The 15,621-nt window shown below is 30.5% G+C and overlaps 1 protein-coding gene across 4 annotated transcripts in view; it reads right to left on the bottom strand.

The window, feature by feature from the left end:
* Nucleotides 1-15,339, bottom strand: part of LOC118191033 (heterogeneous nuclear ribonucleoprotein R-like) — a 47,602-nt gene extending 32,263 nt beyond the window's left edge. For 3 of the 4 annotated variants that reach the window (XM_035361823.2, XM_085815455.1, XM_085815447.1), the window contains exons 1-3: nt 15,188-15,339; nt 14,066-14,192; nt 2,580-2,688 (exon numbers count right to left, since the gene is read on the bottom strand). The gene's annotated coding sequence lies outside the window, so the exon portion shown is untranslated. Of the gene's footprint in view, nt 1-2,579; nt 2,689-14,065; nt 14,193-14,941; nt 15,077-15,187 lie in introns of those variants that run through there. The other variant, XM_085815443.1, reaches the window with a different exon arrangement.
* Nucleotides 15,340-15,621: the final 282 nt, after the last annotated feature.

Raw genomic sequence — 15,621 nt, 5'->3', positions numbered from 1 at the left:
AAATCAGATTAATATTCTCTTCAGCATATATTAAAATGAAGCCTAAAAGTGCTCTCTCCCTCTTTCTACATTTACCACGAAAATACAAAGATTTAAGAAATTAGACTTCTGTATCTACACTGCAGGTATAAAATGTACTGCACATATGGGTGTAGTCAGAGAATTTTTTCTTTCTAAAGTGAACAAAATCCAATTTTATAAAGAAAATTTTCTCTACAAATACACATTCTTTGCCCAATAGTCCAAAGTAATATTTTGTTAAAGTTCAATAATCAAACAAAACTAATACTTCTCTGATTTTCTTTTTTTACATTACAACAAAAAAATTATGAAAAAAAAAAAAAAAAGATTTAAAGCTTTATTATTACTATAAGTTCATCTCAAAATGATAGTAATGAATCTCATCTAATAATCTTAATAGTAATGAATATTATAATTCATTACTACTTCATAAATTATTCATTACTGTTATTTTTTTAATGAAAATAAGATTATCAAAAATTGCATTCCAACCTTCAGGCCTACATAGCTAATTCAAATTTGTTATATTTTGTAACGTCCTGTTCTCAGTTCCTAATTTCTAGTAAAAACCAACACATAAAATGCACAAATTATTACCCAGATTGATCAGAAAATTTTTTTCAAGTCCTGTTCTCATTTCATAATTTCTAGTAAAAATCAAGACACAAAATTATCACAAATTATTACCCAGATTGATCAGAAATAGTAAATGTTACATAAACATTGTATATATTTTGCTCTTAAATAAATACAGTTTAGTTTAAATTAAATCAATCACAAATATAGTAACCTATTCTAGACTAGCGAACAACGTCCAAGAAACAAATTTTATTGCATCTATGAAGGAAACCATAAAAAAGGGGGGAAAAGTAGGACGAGAATTAGGCCCAGTTTATTACAACGATATTTTATGGTATACAGTTTTAGCTATATACTATAATTTAAATTTTCTTTTAATATTTTTTGATTCCTTATTTTCCATATAAGCTAATAAACAAGCCAACTCGACACTTCATAAACAACTGCCAATAAAATAAATCCTACAAATACTAAAAGCACTTAGTAATACAAAATTTCAGTTGGTTCAAAATGACATTTATTTGTTAATAAATACTGGCTTATATAGCATAGTACAATTAGCTTCAACATGTTCCATTAATATTCATCCTTTGACACGTTAAATTAATTTTTTTTCACAGATCTCTGGGAAATGCCTAGAACAACCTATGCTCCTTTTTCAAAATCACTGAATAAAAAGTCAAGAGAATTCATATTTTCACTGGATATGAAATGAAATAATGAACATTAAAGAATACTGAATTGACCAAGGAATGTGTTATGGACCTACAACACTGAACGCGCAGAAAGAGAATGAGAGAAAAGAAAATGGTTTCAAGGAAACTGGATAACAATTACCCTAGCTAGAAAATTCATCTAAATTTGCTGCGAGAAGTTTGCACCTGTTTTATCAAATATTCCAAAAGGCAGATAAAACTTTCAACGGGAAGAATAATTATTCAGTAAAACAGACTGAGAAGTCTGTCTTACTGAAACAGAAGGATAAAAATCCCAAACTGTCATCTAGTCTCCATTACCCAGATCAATCTAACCACTATTCAGCATTAACCAATATTCCCAATATCAATTAATATGTGAATGCAAAATATATTAAAAATGATAAAATAATTTATACTGATATTTACCTTCCATAACTTTGTACGTCTAGGCTATGGAATAATTTTTGAACATAACAATGATATTAGAATAAACTGTAGATTTAAAAGCTTATACTAGACAGACAGCAGTTAAAGAATACAAAAACATAGGTTCATTTTTTATGTCATGAAATTAATGTCTTCCCAATATATGAAAATTCCTTGTTAAAATATTTTAATTATAATAATGAAGGAATTTAGCATTTTAATTAAATAAAATTAAATTCATTAGCTTAATTTCACATAGGATAATCTTCATACCAGGCTTGTAAAATATTTTACTTGTAATTAAATACATAAATACATATTTTTTAAAAAATCTGTTCATCACATAAGTAAAACATTTCATTCTATGATATTTTTCTTTTAACAGAGTGCCACTTTCTACCCAACATATATGTTGTTATGAAATGTAACTTGATGGCAGCAACTGTAACGATACATAAAGCTCCTTGAATCATTTTATTCATAAAGAATGTAATACATATACTGTTAAAATGCACACACTGCAGAATTTGCAAATTCTCCAATTTGTTTAAGGAAAAACAATGTACATGGGGAGAACAACAATTTGTTTTCTTACATACACAGCAAGCCCTTCTTGCTTAAAATCAAATTGCACACATTAAATTTTATCACTGCACAGCTGGTCATGACATGAAATAAAAAAAGGTTACCACATTCTAGCATACACTTGGTTTTGTCATCCCTGTTAACAGAAAAGTATCCATTTTATATATGTATAAGTAAGTATTCTTTATAATTTGATATTTATCACCTCAAAATGAAAATAAAATAAATTATATAATTTAAAGTTTCAGTATTTCATAATTTAGAACTTACCATTAAACAAATGAGTAATTTAAACATTCTGGGATAGGAAGGGATACGGCTTCCACCCCATGACAACAACATTATCATTTATTCAATTTATTCATGCTATTTCTTCCTCCTATAAACATGAGAAAAAATTTTTAAGTTACAATTTACTCAAACATCATACAAACAATAACTATATATACAGTGGGGAAACAAAATTGTTCATTTAGCATAAAAATGATACTGTTAATAAAGTTGAAATTTATTTTTGCAAATTCATTACTCTCAAATGTTCATCCACTCAAAGATATGTTATCAAAATAACAATCTAAAATTTAATGAATTCCAAAATTTAGAAGGGGGAAAAAGTATTTGAAGGTTACAAAAAATTTACCTTATGCAGAACTTATACAGAAAAATTAAAATGTTAATACTTGGTGAAAAGGCCCTTGTCAAATACAGGTTGTAATCTTGGCACTGACTCTACAAGCTCTTTGTTAAATCAAACGAAAGATTTTCCCCATTTGCTGAAAAGAATTCTTTTAAATTCATTTTAACCTGAAAACTTAGGACGTCTCGCACTTTCGTGCAAAGAGTGTCACAAACTCTAGATTTGGTTTAGATCGGGAGATGAAATCTATGGTGAATTCTAACAACCAATGGGATCCTAATCATTTTAGACCCAGAAATCATTTTCTAGACCTAATTTTGATGCACTACCAAATAAGTTACAAACCAATTTACCATACCTATTGAAAGACACAGATGGTCATACTACAGAACTTTCTCCTCTATTATCATCAAAACCACATTTTCAGGAATTAAAGCTCTTCTTCCATACAAAGTTTTTTTTTGCTGTCATATCCAAATAAGATCAACTTACTGTCATCACTAAACATCACTTTAAAAAATTCCGAAGGTTTTCCCCACATGTATCTTTGAAAATTGTTGCTCTTTTTCCTTATTTGCTTCACTGATGAAGGGCTTTTTCATTGCGCTTCTACACAACTCTAGGTACATTATTTCTTACAGTTAAAATTTTCTTAAATTATATGTTCTCTCTTGCATCTTTCACTCATTTACTTCAACAAATAAATTTTAGAATGTGTTTATCACAGACTGTTTAGTTGCTTTTTTAACTCTCTAAAATTTGCATATATCTGTTTCTAATGTCCTATTAAATATCTTGTTGGACTTTTTTCACTTCATACATTAATTGAAATGCTGTATGTTTCCCTATCAACATTTATTTTTAGTTGGCTTTGGTTTATTTGATAACTGTAAAGCAGATAAGGCCTATCTATGGCGGAGAGAAACATCTTCCTTTACTGCTTTCGTGAGAGATTTCTAAATGGCTCACATTAATGTTACACATTCAAAAAAACCACAAAATACCTTAACCAAGTTATGTTCAAATACTTTTTTCAACCAATGTATATGTATACTAACATATTAAGTACTTAGAAAAGTTACAAAGAAAAGTCCACAAACAACTAAACTTCTGCCTCAAATTTTATGTCTTCCCAAATTGCCTCAAACAGGAACAAACAATACTTTACAAGAAAAAATAATAAAAATCTAATGGATCCGGAAGTCTTCAGACCAATCAACCTCTTACCTGCAACAGGTAAAATACTGGAATGTGCAATCACGAGCAGAATACACCACCACTTAGAGAAAAACGATACCATCAGCCCTAACCAATACGGCTTCAGGCCTATCAAAGCTACATCACATGCAATAGCAGATCCACATGAATAAATCTTCAACTCTCCATACAGAGTAATATGACCTGCTATCCTTGAAGCCTTGCACAACATTAAATGTCCTCAGAACATATTCAAGCTAATGAATAGTTTCCTAACAAATACAGCAACGATAATCATCAGCAACAACTGCATAGTAGAAAGAATAACAAGAGAGTGTCCACAGGGCTCTTGTCTAAGTGCAGATCTGTGGAACATCACCTTACCTCCTACATGTGGCTGGACCATACAAATAGTAATGACTCTCTCCATATTCCATTCTCTGTATCAATCAAAAACTAATAATTTCAGAGCCCAAATCACATATTCTCTTATTTTCAAAACTGGGAAAATCTCTACTGACTCCCTTGATTTGAAATCAATAACAGAACAATCAAGATCTTAAAAGAAATAAAATTTCTTGTATTGAAAATTGACCAAAAGTTTTCTTGGATCCCACACCTCGTGGACATTCGGAAGAAGACACAGACTATTTGTGGAGCCCTCGCAAGGATGCAAGGCACAATGTGGGGCCTCACGTCGAGGATGCAAAACATCCTTCATAAAACTGCGATTGAAAAAAAAATAATCCTTTAGAGGGCATCAGCATGGACTCACCTCCATGACAGTGAAGATGAAGAGATTCCTAGCTTCAACACCCCTTCCTTTTACAAATAGCAAAACCATACATAAATACCTCAACTCTAGCACTCTGTGTATTAACAAGAATCCCTCCCTTCCATCTGAAAGCAGAAGATGCACACTTAGCCTCGTTATTTCACCTCAAGAAAAACATAAAAGGTAGAAGATCAAGACTTGTGCACTCTTGATTTTGAACAGCCTTGAAACCCTTACCTAAGACAACACCCTGCAGTACATGCAAAACTCAGAATATTTACAAAAGAAACCCTCAGTGTACACTGCGCAAAAAAAGGGGGGACAATTTTATATCTCCTGTTCTACTGGGCCAATTGACGAAATTAAACTAGCGTTTTTCATGTCTCGAAAGTGCGACTTAGGATATGTATTAGATTTATATATAGCATTGTTCTAATATAGGTATTTTGACACAAAATATGACTTTTTCTGAAAAAGCATACCAATTTTTTTCCATACTTCAATTCTATGACTAAAATTACACCAAACAACCAACTTTTATAAAAAATTGAAAGAGTAGTTTTTAAAAAATTAGCTCTCAAAATTTTAGATCCTCAGTGTTATTTGAGTTTGGTATATATTTATTAATCTCTCTTTTTTATTAAACTTATTTGATTCTTCCTTTCACATTTCGAAATTCAGGTTCATTCCAAATAAATTCTGAATTATAATCTATAAAACTTTTACCATCACCTTAAAGTAGACATATCTTTAAGCATACCTGCAAAAAATTACAATTTTTTATTCAAAATTTCTGAAGATATACAAGAATTTTCATATTGGCACACTTTGAAATTTGCCATATTTGTTGAAAGCGATAAAGCATCAAATATGGTTTAGACATTTTGCTACAATTATTTGAAAGTAAGAATGATGTGACTTTTGTTTCCTCTCATGCACAATGTAAAAAGGTAGGAACGAGGTGCTTTTTTTTTTTTGGTCTGACATAATGAAAGGAAAAGGAAATTTGGTTGCCACATATTAAGAAGTTCGGAAAGTGAATTATTATTGGCGCAACTTAAAAAATTGCGCAAAGACAAATTTTTGAATTTCTCTGTAAATTTCGCACAAAATTTAATACCTAAGCATAATCTTGAGTCGTAGAATCAAAATATGAAAAAACAATTGGTATGCTATTTCAGAAAAAGTCGGATTTTGTATCAAAATACCTGTTAGAACAAAGATATATATAAATCTAATATATATCCTAAGTCGCACTTTCGAGACATGAAAAATGCAATTTAAATTTTGTCAATTGGTCCAGTAAAACGGGAGATATAGAACTGTCCCTTTTTTTTATGCAGTGTATCTACATTTCCAGTAGTGTACACAGATGGGTCAAAGATAAACGAAGAAGTAGGATGCACGTTCTTTACACTCCTCTCATAACAAGAAACAACAGCAGCATTTTCAGCTGAGCTTTCAGCCATAAAACATGATATTCTATGGGCTTATCAAAGGCATTTAACATACATTACCATCTACAGTGATATCCAAGCAGCAATAAAAGCTGTTGTTGATGCAAAAAACAAATCATCAATAGTACAAGATATGTTGATTTAATATCACAGTGCAATAGGATGTCTATAAAAATAAAGTGGGCAAAAGCAGATGCAGGACAAGCCCACAATGAAAGGGCAGATGCGCTAAAGAATGCAGCTCAACACCCATGTCTACCATCAAATCAATGTCCCATTCCTAAAATCGTATGCAAACATATGCTGAGAAAAATTACGTTAAAGAAATGGCAAGCTGAATGGGAAAATGCAGAAGTAGGTAGAAGGCTTTTTAACTTCTATAAAAAACCCACATATGATCCAATTTCTTAGATCTTCTTTATTAACTTTTTATCTGGATATGGTACTTTCCCTACATACTAGTTTGCACAAAATCTGAGCGACTCAGACAAGGACATATGTGGAGAAAAAGGAGACCCAGAGCACTTTATTTTCAAGTGCCAGCTCACAAAAGAGAGGCTACAAGTTACGCCATAGTACATTAAATGCTTACTAACATTCCTTCAATTACAACATAAGATTTCCTTGCTTATGAAAAAACTTTTGTCACATAAAAGAGAAGACATATGTAATGACGTTATCATGTCTGTATAAATACCATATATTCCAAAACTTACAAAAATAATGCAAGATTTCAGCAATGTTGCAAATGCCTGAAACAGGCTAAATATGGTAGAATGTGTTTTAACAAAATAATTACATTAAGAATATGCCAATGTACTAGAAGATGAAGGGAAAAAAAATCTTGCACTAATTAAATCATTAAAAAACAATTTAATATAATTAGGTATATTAATGTAAATGTGTTATGTGATGTACTAATGTATGTTTGATGTAATTGATATACTAATTTATAAAAACAGTGTAAGATTTCAGAAATGTTGCAATTGTCTATAACATGATAAAAATGAAAAGAAATGTATAAAAAAGAATACGATAATGTACTAGGAGAGTGGTGGCAAACCTTTTTCAGGCCGCATACCATTCAATTAAGATATTAAATTAGAATTACTCATAAATTACCTCAAAATGCTTAGATCTGAAAACTGGAATCTATTTAACAATGAAAGTATTAAAACTCACCAGCAGTCTGCAATAAATTTGAATTTGTTTAGCAAACTTTACCTGCTTCAACTCTGGCATATTCTTTGCCATGTAACAAGTAATATGATTGGCCAAACAATTGCAACATCGTAAATTGGTTTAATAAATATGCATATCATTTCTATGGCAATATATGAAAATCTTATATCTACGCCTAGCCTCTATTCCAGTGGCATTATGAGAGAAGTAAGTGAAACGTTCAAGAACAGACTAAAACACTTATTTAAATTACATAGTATTTTATTTCGATTATTAATTAAAGACTTAATATTTTAGTTATGTGCCGACTGATAAGGCTGCATGCCATAGGTTTGCCTTCACTGTACTAGGAGATGCACATTATTTTCTACAATAATGAGTTCCTTAAAAAATGTTTAACCCTCTCACTGCGTATCCCGCGGTTTCCACGGGCAACATAGAAATAGCAAAATTTGCACAACCCACGATTTCCACGGGAATGCATATTTTTCGTTTATTTAACTGTGCAACACACTCTTTTCATGTTCATGCTTTCATTTTGGCTTTTCTGTGATGTTTAATTATTTATTCAGATCTCGGTTAACAGATGGCATTAGTTGTCCATATTTTTGCAAAATATAAAACATATTTTCACAATTTTGTGCACTCTTTTCAAAGCTCAAAGATGTCTGTAGTTCAACTCTCAATCACATGAGACTAACTGTTCGATATATATCCCCCAATTCCATCAAGAAAGAAACTCATAGACATTGCGCTGTTTGTTTCTAAAACAAGAACTGAAACTAGCAAAAAAAAATTATTTGAACATGTATTTGGTGGCAAGATAGGATGCCTTGTTTCGAAGTTTATCATATTACATTTCATTTCTAATAAATGTTTTGCATATTTTCATTAGTATACACGTTTTACCATTATATTTTATAAAATAAATCATAATTTAACCAAGATAAATTTTCACAAATTTTTGTTTATATGATTATTCTTCAGTTTAAACTTTAAAACAACCATTTTTATGAGCTTATTTTATACTGGAAAAAAAAGCTAATCTTTAGAATATGGTAACAGGTAGTTTGGCAACATTTTGGTAAGGCGATAAAAGTTACTAGCTAAGACTTTAGTAGTGTACATGGATAAAGTCAAGAGTGTGCACAATGCCATTTTTGTGCAATTCTGGGATTTTTTTTAAGTGAAAATAAGTCGACGTGTACATGGATGATACCATGTATGTACAAGTCTTAAAAACGCGGCAAGCAGTTTGCGATTCTGCACTTTCTCCCAATTTCGCACCTAATCTTCTTCATGATTAAGCATTTTTGTTCCATAAAAGTTCTAGTCTAAGCGTAATTCAGCTAGCAGATTGTTGGAAAAAATGTTGAGTAAAAAAAAAAAAAAAAAAAAAAAGACTTTACTTCGTAAAAACAAAATGGCGTCCAAAACAAAACTTACAGGTTGCCGTAGCAGGGTTGGTTGCCAAATTTTCGCCAAAAAATCGTAAAGTTACCATAATCCAAAGATTAACCAAAAAAACTCTTTTACAAAAACTTTGTATACTTTTAACTCTAAAATATATGTAGATTTGAAATATGTAATTAAAAAATTATGCAATCTGCGAACCTATTTTGATAAAAAAAATTACGCAGCAAGAGGGTTAGTGCAATTAGATATTCTAATATATATATATGTATTGCTTGCATGATGCACTAATATATGTTCAAAGTAATTATGTTACATTAATGTCATAACCCAACTTTTGTTAATCAAGTTCACTGTAATAATTGCATATTCAACATGAAAGTCTAGAATTAATGTAAATTATATCAGTAAATGTCTTGTTAGAATGGCTTCTGATGCTGGCCAACTGAATGCTCAGCGGATACAGTAGTGTGGCAGAGCAATATCTGTCAAAGTCGCTCATAAAGTTCTGGTGCTCCATCCACTTTTCCCTGTCCCTGCCAATACAGCAAACAAACCTCTCATAAAATTGTTCCGGTCAATCGTGATACTGTGACAAATGTCAAGCTGCCTATCCATCACTTAAGCGATGTTATAGTTCCTCTGCCCAACAGCAGATGAAATGCAGCACTATTAGGAATAGTAGTAACCATTAAACTAATTGTTGGATTTGATTTTTTTTTTTTTTGTTTGTTTACAAATTTTCACATTGCACCCCCACATACTTTTATTTACATGTAGTTTTATTTCATGGCCCCTTATACATATTCCATTGCAAGGTAATATATATTTTGGTAAAAGTATATTTACGAGTACACCTGTTATTTTGTCTTCGTGTAGCAGCGATTTTTCAGACAAAATATCAATTCAAAGAATTGCACAAACTTGGTATCCATATACACATTGACCTATTTTCACTTATAAAAACATCATAGAATCGCACAAACTAGTTGACTTTATCCATGTACACGTCAACCTATTTTCACTTAAAAAAAATCAGAGAATTGCACAAATTTGGCATTGCACACTCCCCTGACTTTGTCCATGTACACATCAATATATTTTCACTTAAAAAAATTAACAAAGCACCAAATTCTAGGTAAAAGTATATTTACGGAATATTCAACTACTCAGGTTACCATAAACGAAACAGCAAATTCGCGATAATACAAGGGGTAGCCTTCAGTCTACTCTAACCTGTATTTTTCCTCGGAAAATGATACATCATCTCCTCGCTCCTCAATAAATTAAAAATTGTCAACATTTTTCTACAATGTTTAATTCAAAATTCTAGGATGAAGATACTTTTATTTGAAAATATTGTCTGTGGATTTTCATTTGCTACATCTGAAAACAGTGATTTCTTGATGCAAAATACAAAGGATACACACCAGATAACATAATATGAACAATTATGCTTAAATGCTTTCTCAAAAAGTAAACTACGTATGTAATGGTAATAAGTTTTGCAGTTTTCCACTGTAAACAATTATTTTAACAATTAACTACAACTATTAATTGCAAAACAATTTCTCAATTTTCATCAACTAGTACTTGAATGTTAACAGTTTCTACATTTTCCCAGAATGCAATACAGTACAAAGTACGCGACTCGTCAGGACTTCCGGATTTTTCCAAATATTAGTTCATCAGTTTAAATCTAGTAAGATCGCCTGTAGAAATTATAAAATGAAAAATATGAAATTGTGATTTATGAAATAATGAAATATTTATGATCTAAAGGGTATCAAAATTTACAAAAAAAAAAAACTTAATATTTATTTCTTTACTTTATTAAGCATTTCTTTGAATGTAAGTTGTTTAAATTGCTTCGTTTTTTTGTGCTAATACTTTCTCTTTAAGTACATACTAATACACATAGCAAGATACATTGTTGAAGTCGTAACTGCCGTTTCGAGAATTTCGGCTAATTTGTCAATAGAAATTTTCTCGTTTTCAGCAACTTCTTTCCTTTCTGGATCTAAAACCATACTGCAGTTTTCATTATTCATTAATTGATTGATGATTGAAGCATTGCCATCACAATGAAAAACTTCTTTTATATCATCTTCATTTATTACAGCTTCTCCACATTTCTTTACAAAATCCATTAATTGAGAAATTTCACCTTTTTCTCGCAATACTCAAAAACCTTTAAAATTAGCAGCTATCATCATCAAATTTAGCTATCACTTCACTATGCATATTTGGCTATGCATCATGAGCTTGGCGACTAACGACAAGTTGTTCCATTAAATTTTTATCTTGCTTCTAACGCGCACTAAGACAATTAAGCCTGAAATGTATTAGTTTAGTTATTTATTATATTTATGTTTATTTCTTGCACATGTTAAGTCCTGAATAAATAAACTGCTACATATACTTAATGTTTACCACACTAGATATTTTACTGCCTGATGCAGTCTCTGAGAGTCCTGAATTCTGCTACCAAGCGTCTTCGTCTTCCCTAAATTCTGCCACCCATTTCTGAGTTTATGAGAATAAGAAATTAGCTATTCGTAATTCAAAGAACGCTAAATGTAATCTTTTGGCCTATGAGTATCGTGAACAAAATCTATTTTTAGCATAAGGAATTTTTTTTTTTTCTCGTCAACATTTCTTACCACATTTAACTTAAATCTGTAATCATTCTTAAGCATAATGCCAACATACAAGGTTACCACTCTTCTTTATTCAATTACTAACATAAAAAAAAATTGTTTAGGCATCACTATGAGTCACTACTTATGTTGATAAACATGCCGTGATGAAAGCTAAATATAATAAATAATGATTTGCCAGGGATTAAAAGAAAATAGTGTAAATTCAACGATGTATCTATGTAGAATGTTTCGGTTTCAAATGTAAGCCAAGCAGGCAATTTGGCAACTACAGAGCCAAGTTATTGATGATACAAATTCATGCTAAAATAACTGCTTCTTCTAAATGCCAAAATATGCTTTCTTCAGTAACAAAATTTTTTATTTTAATGTAGTAGTAAAATTAAAAATCGGGACTCTCCAGATGTTTTATTATGCACTGAGGGGGAAAATCAAATGTGCATGCACAAAGCCAATGAGAAAAAAACAGTGGTGGTTTTGATGTCCGGATTTTAGATCATTCCGGATAATGGACTTTCGGACTTCGTACTGCATAATGTTCTTACCTGGAATCTATCATTTATAGTTTATCTGTTAAACTCTGGTAACTTACTTTAGTAAAATTCAGACTTACTTAATTTAAAATTGTATTTTGTTATTTGGCTAAAGTGCAGAATCGCCCACTTATTTGATTTGTGTTTGTTTAGCACTTTTTACAAGCGTAAGAAGAATTAAGTTTTTTGTAAATTTTCTTTGACTTTTTAAGTGAAAATAGGTCAATGTGTACATGGATCAAGTCAAGGAAGTACACAATGCCATTTTTGTGCAATTCTGGGATTCATGTTTTTTTAAGTGAAAATAGGTGCAATTCATGTTTTTTAAAGTGAAAATAGGTTGATGTGTACATGGATACCGAGTATGTGCAATTCTTAAAAACGTGCCAAGCAGTTGGCGATTCTGCACTTTCCCCAAATAATCATACTTAAATTGGGTGCAGAAATACTTCAGAACTGAAATTTACTTCTAAATCAAATAAAAGCATGTGAATTCTTTATTCATTCAATAAGTTATGCTATGACAGCTGGTTGATCAGGTCAAAACATACTGATGATATGTGACAGAGCAGAAACTTATTGTTGGAACATTTTTAAAGGTAAAACCTTATTTTATTTAGATTATGCAAGAGAAAGGAGCAAAATAATATCCACACAGTCAGCCTTTAGCTAAAGTCCAACTATGTCTTACTTACTTGGCCACTAAATAGGCTTACATTGAAGCAACTAAATATGTATATATATATTTTTTTTTAAATACAACATTTTTAAAGAAATATTGTCAAATTTGTTAAAAGAGGAATTATCAAATCAAGCTATATTGACATAACAGATATCAAGCGATGTAAGACTCTTCAGTATAAAAAGATGATAAAGTAGGCATACATATTTAACGCAACAGTAGTGCTTACGTTGAACAAGCTACAATAGCAGATTTAAATTAGTGCCAAATATTGGTGAAAGTGCAGAACTGCCCATTGCTTGGCGCTTTTTTAAGAACTGCACATACTCAGTATCCATGTATACATCGACCTATTTTCACTTAAAAAAAATTCCAGAATTGCACAAAAATGGCATTGTGCACTCCCTTGACTTTATCCATGTACACATCGACCTATTTTCACTTAAAAAGTCAAAGAAAATTGACAAAAATCCAATTCTTCTTACTCTTGTAAAAGTGGGTGATTCTGCACTTTAGCCCAAATATTTATTTAGTAACAAAAAAAAAAAAAAAAAAAAAAAAAAAAAAGCTTAAATAAGTTGCTCTTCCAGTAATGAATTTGCCCACAGTATGAACAGATATTTTTGTCCAGCACCTCAGTGCAATTGTTCCCAACAAATTCAGAAGCGTGCAATTAAGGAATGATACGGAAGATGAACTTCAAAAGCTGCAGACAGTACATCATTTTTTCTTCATAAGCTACATTTATTAGAAAATTTAATAAGGTCTTAAAATCAGGTGCCTTACTGCAACATACTTTTTTTTTTTTTTTTTTTTTTGTTCTTTCTGCACCAGACAATTCTGAACTTTTAGCTATCATATATAACATAAATCTCCCTCAGAATTTATTTCAGGGTTGCAATTATTTTGAATATATGTATAAATCATCAACATTTTAAAAACTTACAATAACATTCCAATATTACAATTTTATCAGCGGAATGGAAATAGAAATTGTCTCCTTGATTAATTTCTCATATTTAATGCATTCATTACAAAATTAATGAACTCAGTATACTGAAAATTTTTTCTATCCAGGTTTGTGCACAATTATTTTAATGCAAATATATCCAATTGCATTATGTGAATTTAATTTAGGTTCATACATATAATGGGAATCTCATATGTACAGGTTAAAAGGCCCAAAAGAAAATTTTAAAGCTTTCTAAACTATTACTTACTTCAATCGATAAATAATTCAAGTGATTTTAATATGGCTAGGAGATGAGCAACTCTTTCCTCTTTTTTTAAATGTCTCATTGTTTTAAAAAACACATATTAACTGGTTACTCCTTTCCTAAGTATATGCTGAAATAGAAAGAAAAACTCAAATTTATACACTTGAATGAGGAATGTGAAATACACTTGAATGAGGAAAGTAAATAATCAAAAATATTTAAAAGGCCAAAATATGCTTTGGCTTTTTAAAGGCTACTACTTATTATCATATTTACACGAATTTTCCAAAAAGCAGTAATTTTTTTTTTAAACGTCGGAAAGTTTAAAAAAATTATTTTATTTCTATACATTTTTATTATTTCTGTAATCAGCAGCATTTATTTTCAAAAAAAAATTAGAAAGTACGATGCCGGATAAAATAGATTAACGATTAAAGTAATTTTGAAAATTATTCATCAATTTCTAAACACATAATTGGTGCATCTCTGAACACATAATAAGTTTAAAATATAATCAAAATTAATTCTTTCATGAAATAAGAAAATACTAAATTACGAAGTGCTTTAAAGCACTTTTTTGATAAATTAACGGATTAGCAAGATTTTAATTTATGAAAAATCAAGAAATAATTTATAATCATATGAAATTAAATTACGATATGCCGATTTCTTCCAGTAATAACATATACCAATTCACATATTAAAATGCATACAACCGGCCGATTTTTAACTTTCCTGAGATCGGACTAATTGCTTGAGTACCATGTACCATTTCTTTTAACCTAAAAGCGAAGCGATATTTAAAGATGCAAAGATCATTCGGATACTTAAAACTATCAACAATGCTGTAATATTACGAGCAATAACCGATGAACTTACATCTCATCTTACAATACTTTTGAGTATTCATTAACACATTAGACACCGACTGCAAATAGCGGCTTCTTTCGAGACAACGTGATAATCTGACTACGGGGTTTACACGACCGCCCAAAGGGCAGAGAAGTTAAAAAATGTATTACAGCTAAAGTTGATCACTCCATAGTACTATATGAGCTTTCAAATAAAAATGATTATTTTAATACACCACAAAAAAATCTTATAAATTAATTCAAAAATACATACAGTATTATCAAGAAGATGGTAGCATACGCCTTTAATTGCTTCAAACCAGACAAAATTTGATTTCAGAAATCACGTACTGTCGGCGCTGCCGGCAGTGCATAACGTTGCCATCTTTAATGAAAGCACAATAGCGAAACGTTTCTGTTTCTCCAAAAAATCAATTTACTAGTTCTGGATTTTAAAAAATATAGTGCTTTGAGCTGATTCCAAAAATATACGACACATAAAAAAGTTTTGAAATATGAAACATACGAAAAGCAGCGTATTAAAGTTTAAATCGCAGACGCAACTTGATATAAACTAACGAAGCCACGCCCTACTGTTTTATTTTGTTTTCTTTTTAAAGAACATAGATTTTAAGGAACAAATGTTAAAATGCTTTAACTTAGATTTATCAGCATTTTTTCCTACATTTAAGGCTTAATTATGTGAAA

This window comes from Stegodyphus dumicola, chromosome 1 (assembly GCF_044657685.1).
Source record: "Stegodyphus dumicola isolate Sdum_Otavi_A_Nest chromosome 1, ASM4465768v1".
Classification (NCBI taxonomy): domain Eukaryota; kingdom Metazoa; phylum Arthropoda; class Arachnida; order Araneae; family Eresidae; genus Stegodyphus; species Stegodyphus dumicola.
This window is presented reverse-complemented; position numbering and strand designations above follow the sequence as displayed.